The sequence below is a fragment of the Crocodylus porosus genome, unplaced genomic scaffold (genome assembly GCF_001723895.1).
Source record: "Crocodylus porosus isolate Cpor-Errol unplaced genomic scaffold, CroPor_comp1, whole genome shotgun sequence".
Taxonomy (NCBI): Eukaryota; Metazoa; Chordata; order Crocodylia; family Crocodylidae; genus Crocodylus; species Crocodylus porosus.
Genome location: NW_017728916.1, coordinates 21,248,609 through 21,253,862, shown reverse-complemented (window position 1 = coordinate 21,253,862; position 5,254 = coordinate 21,248,609). Strand labels below are relative to the sequence as shown.

The window sequence follows — 5,254 nt, the reverse complement described above, 5'->3', positions numbered from 1 at the left end:
GCTCATTCTCCTGCTCATCTCCAGCTTCCCAAGTTAGCAGGGGGCTGCAGACAAGTGGGGGGGGCTGGGACCCTGCACGTGGGGCAGTCCATGTATTGTGTGTGGGGGCTTCACTGTGTGGGGAGCAAGGGACCCACCCCTCCTAAGTAGCCCCCCCACACAGTCCCCCCACACCTACCCACACACTGACCCGCATCCCCCATATCCTTCCACATTCACTCACATCTCCCCACCCCCTCACCCACCTTTTGCAAACCCCATATCCCCCCCATCACACACCTACCATGTGATAAGGAAACCAAAAGCAAACATAAAACATATAAATATTTAGGATTTATTTTATTATGATGATAGAGACACTGGTAGGCTTCCAAACTGCTTCAACATTGTAAATATAGCAATAAAATATTGCCCACCTGATCTCTCTCTCTTTCTATCTCAATTGTGGAAGAACATGGATTTTTCAGTATTTTAAATGAATTTGGGGTGCTGCTTCAGCATTTCCTTTGGCAGAAGGGATAGTGTCCTCAGATACTAATTGCCTAGGCCCTGGAAGCTCCTGTCTATTAGTATTTTCTAGAGATAGTGGGACTTAAAGCCCACCTAGTTCATTAATAGTGCCCACAGGATAGGAGTGACATGGAGGTCAAAGATTCAAAATGTAAAAATAAGTTCTCTGGAGGGGGACACCGAGCAGAGCCCCTGAACCACACTCACCAGACCTCAAAGGCATCCAGGGAGCTGGTGGATGTTGCCCATCGGTGCTCTGCCTGGAAACTTGCATGGACAAGTGACATGAAAGTGGCCCTGCAGTCCCCAGGCACTTTCCTGACCAGAGCCTCCTTCCTGGGCATGTACAGGGCCAACTTGGCCAGGGACAGAAGGAGGTGGGCTGTGGATGGGATAACCAAAATCAAAAAGGTGGTGGTGGGGGGTGAAATTCAACCAGAACCTCAGGAGGAGGTGGAGGGGCTGTAGCCTGGTACACTCGAGGGTCATGTGCACCAGGGTCTCCCTCTGCCTGCAGAAGGGGCAGGAGACTGGGGTGTCGGAAGCTTGCCACATACATGCCCGTGGTGATGGCTCCATAGAAGAGCCACCAGATGAGGTCCCCAGTGGCTCATCGGATGAGGATGGAGTACATGAGGACTGGGGTGCCCCAAACATGCCCTCACTGAGCAAGTCCTATTTGGTGTCTGGACAGGACACAAGGGTGGCACGATGGATAATACAGCACATGAGTGTGTAGAGGTGGGGGTGATGGATGGTGGAAAGGCTGGCCAGTCTGGTGTCCTCCAACCGGCACAGGTGGTGGTGGAGTGGGCAGCACCATGAGGCCAGGCAAGGCACCAGCTCCATTACAAACTCTGGTGGGCTGGAGGATGGAGGGGAAGTGGCAGGGACTACTGCCACACAGGACCTGGTGAACAAGAGCAAGGGAATCAGGAGGTAGGGCAGATTTCAGGTCCTGGACCAGGCAGCAGGTCACATGTGTCATGGGTAGATGCATGTGAGGGGCCACTCTTGCCTATTGTAGTCCAGGAGGTCTCTGATATGGGTGACACCAGCCCGATCAACCTTTGTTGCAACTGGGGTGCCTCTGCTGTCACCACCTCCAGTTGGGGATTCCAAAGCAGAGGATTGATGAGCAGATAGGTGCCCTGGATGTGTTGCAGGGGACATGGAGGTGGAAACCAGCCTCCAGGCCTGGAAGAGGTCCTGGTAGAACTCCAGCAGCCCTAAGCAGGTCCTGCAAGGAGAACCCCCTCAGGCTGATTGTATCAGAGCCCCCAGAAGTGGTAGTGGAAGGACCTCCACAGTGACCCAATGCCATCCTGGTGAGAAAAACTCCAGTGCCCATCTCTGGAGCCCTGCCAGGACCTCAGGGGGCACAGACAGGTGTGTAAGCAGTGCCAGAGCATGGACAAGACCAGCTGGTTCAGCACCAGCACTCTTCCATTCAGGGATATGCATCTCTGGAGCCCTGTCCACACCTGGAACCACTCCACTACTCTTGCCTCCAGCGGGTGCCAGTTCTCTGGTGGGGAAGGGTCTGTGGGGGACAGGTAGACCCCTAGGTAGTGCAGGCTTACTGCTCTCCAGTGGATCCCACAGAGTGCAGATGGCAGTGAGGCCAGCTGCCACCCATCACCCACTGCCAGGCCAAAGCTCTTGACCCAGTTGACCAGGGCAGGGGAGGCCGCCGCGTACAATACTGGCAGGCCTCCACCTGTGCCAGGTCACCTGAGTTCTGGTGAGAACTGAGAAGTGCATCGTCAGCATATGTTGATGGGACCAGCCACTCTGCCAGCTCCTGGAGCATCAACCCCGCCACCCACCTCCACAGGAGAACCAGGAAGGGTTCTGGAGCCAAGGCATACAGCTGGCCTGACAGTGGGCAGCCTTGATGCACTCCTCTCCTGAATAGGGTGGGCTCCATGATGGTCCAGTTGAGCTTGACCAAACACTGCAGAAGGATACAGCACCTAGAGAGTCCGCACCAGTAATGTCTGTCAGCATGGACTGCAGGCACAGTGAGATGGTCTTCACTGCCACCTTGTAGTCTGAGCAAAGGAGTGACACAAGATGGCAGTTCTTCAGGTTGTGGGGATCCCCCTTGTTTGGCAGGAGGGTCAGCACAGCCCTCTGGCATGACAGGGAGAGTTCTCCACTTCCCTTTAATTTGGTCTAGACTCCAGCAAAGTCTTACCAAGGATGTCCCAGAAGGCCCAGTAGAACTCAGCCCATCAATGCTGAGCACCTTGTTGCCAGGTAGAGGGCAGCCAAAAACTCAGATGGATTGAGGAGCCTCCAGCTCATCCCAGTTGCCCGTGCTGACCCCGTGAGTCCCTCCCACAGGGTCTGAGAGGCTTTGGCATCGATCAGATCCAGGGAGAACAGCTCTTTGTAGAAGGCCTGTGTGCACTGGTGCATCTTACCTGGAGCCATGAGGGGGGTATTGTCACCTGCCAGATGGCAGGTGAAGTACTTTTTGGACCCCCCCTCCTCTCCAGGACATAGAAGTGGGGGCTGCAGTCCATGTCCTGAAGGAGCTGTATGCACAAGCAGACAAATGCACCGCAGGCGCGGTGGTCATCCAGAGCACGAAGCTCTTCCCACCTCTTTAGACACTCTCTGCAGAGGGATGAGTTGGTTGGGTTGATGGCCAGGCACCTCTCCAGCTCTAGCACTTCCCGCTCGACTGCCTCCTTCCACTGCGTGTGCCTCCAGTGTAGCTGCAGCAAAAAAGCTGAAAGCATACCTTCCCCGTAACCCACCATCTCCGAGCCAAGGGGAAAGTTGCCCATGGCTCCCACTAGGCCAGCCATAACTCCCAGGCCTCCCTGAAGCCCACATCCTCCATCACACTGGCATTGAAATACCAATAGGCCAACCCCGGATGCCCAGGCCCTAGCGCGGCCTGGGCCCAGACAAGGTGGTGATTGCTGAAAGGGGTCATCCAGGTGCCAGAGGCGTGGGCCTGGGCCAAGTGCAGCAAAGAGATATAAACCCGGTCCAACTGGGCGTTGTATGCCTGCTCCCCCCCATAGGTAAAGGCAGGTGTTACTTTAAATTGCCAATTACTCAAATTAAGAATAAGACCTTATAAAGAGGGATGAGGCAAAATGCCGTGTTTATTGATTACATGAAGCAGATACATAAGCCTGGACACACCAGTCATACAAACAAACATACACAAGCATACATACTAACAGACATACAGACAAAACCACTGCATTAAGATGTTATAGTTACCAGCAGAAGTTACTCAATGTTAGCACTGGGTGACCAGTCCAGACTCATTGGGGGTGAACAAATGCACCTGTGCTCTAAGAGGCTGCATAGAGTGGATGCCTCCATCATGGCTTGTCTGCATCTCACTTTTATAGGGATTTCAAGTCTTTGTTCAGCATTGGGGTCGTTCCATGCTCAGTTTTTAATTAGAGGTTGTTTCTTATCCATCTTCTGGTTATCTCAACTTGAGGTCATTCCAGTAACTTTGGTATCTCAGAGTTGATATTTCAGTCTTGAAGCACTGTGTAGTTCAAATGGCAGGATATACAAAAATCCTTTTCACTATCTTCTTTGCACCTGATCACAGGTGAGTTCTTCAGCCATCCATTAATTGCCTTAATTAGTTTACTTTCTGGTAATTCATACACTGGTGCCTTGTTGCTGACACAATCAGTTAAATCTTCTGTTTTCTTGCAAATAGTTACCATTCTTTCATCATTCAGCTTCTCACAGACACTCATACACACAGGGCATACATAGTTCATTTACTCATGTCAAGCAGGGACAAGCACAAAATGGAATTTTAGTTGTTCATAAAAGGCAAAAATAAAGCAAATACAATCATAGAGGTTTAACAATTCACTACTATTATTATTTAAGCATAACAACTAATATGCAAAAATTCATACTACATAGGGGGGTCGGTAGTGATGATGCAAGCACTGCATAGCTGCGGTTCCCCTACTAAGGGGCTGCATTGACAGGGCAGGGCTAGATCTAGGGACAGGCTGAGTGGGTGTGCTGGCTGCTGTAGTACGCCTGGTTACCTCAGGAACTGATGCTCTAGACTTCAGGGCAGGGCCCTTGCCCTTCCCATCCCCAGTTCTGGAGGAGGCTGAAGAGAAGCCCTTCTCTCTGCTCTTGCCCTTGTTCCCTGATGATGGGAGAGGGGGCTTTGGAAACCCTCAGGGGGGCTGGCTGGGGGAGACCCCCTGGCCCTGTTGGCTCCCCGCTAGAGTCCTGCCTGCCCCTGCAGCAGAGGTTGCAGGCTTCTCTAACCCCAGAGGGGGTTGGCTGGACTCTGCCTCTGGGGTGGAGGCTGTAGGGACATGCATCTCCTTGGGGGTTTGCCTGGGATCTGCCCTCATAGGGGGGCTTCTTCCCACAGAAGTTTCCTGCTCTGCCATTGTTTTACATGAGGGTGGGGAAAGACAATAAAGAAAAACAAAATATCCAGTGGGGCTGGTAAATCTCCAGAGGTAGGCTGGGGTTGTGGGGCGACAGCACACAGGAAAAAAACCCAGGAGGGCTATGCTTTGGGAATGTGTTGTGGGGGAACACACACATATGCTGGGGAAACTCAAGATGGCTTACTTAGCTACACAGCAAACACGAAGGCAGGGGGTTTGGACCATAGGACTGGTTGACTTTTATTAGTAAATGTTTAGGATTGTGAATCCAAAAAAAGGTGACAAAGCTGGTAGGAAAATACATATTGTCTGAGCAAATAACTAACATT

The 5,254-nt window shown here is 52.1% G+C and overlaps 1 long non-coding RNA gene across 1 annotated transcript in view; it reads right to left on the bottom strand.

Annotated features, from left to right (window-relative positions):
* Positions 1-5,254, bottom strand: part of LOC109311111 — a 22,717-nt gene that overhangs the window by 2,467 nt on the left and 14,996 nt on the right. Inside the window, exon 3 of the long non-coding RNA XR_002101424.1 lies at positions 5,036-5,044. This is a non-coding gene — a long non-coding RNA (uncharacterized LOC109311111). The remainder of the gene's footprint in view (positions 1-5,035; positions 5,045-5,254) is intronic.